We start from the raw sequence: 307 nt of genomic DNA on the forward strand, positions 1-307 counted from the left end.
TACAGGCAGTCCTTGACTTACAACGTTTTGAGTTGCAACGTTTTGCACTTACACCGTTTATAAATGGACACCCTGTTTCAACTTTACAATGCCAGTTTTGACTTGCAACGCTTGATCCGATGCCATGCCAGCGAACAAGTTTGCTGCATCACCCATCTCCCTGGGGAACATCTGTCCAAACTTCCTTGGACGCTTTCTTTAAGAAAGCAGACAAGACCCCAGAAAAACCTGTGGCCAAGACTCCTGACAAGACTGTAGCCAACAGCCCTTCAAAAAGTCCAGCAAAGTCACCTCAAAGAAGTCCTTC

The sequence above is a fragment of the Gavialis gangeticus genome, unplaced genomic scaffold, assembly GCF_001723915.1.
Source record: "Gavialis gangeticus isolate Ggan-Ray unplaced genomic scaffold, GavGan_comp1, whole genome shotgun sequence".
NCBI lineage: Eukaryota > Metazoa > Chordata > Crocodylia > Gavialidae > Gavialis > Gavialis gangeticus.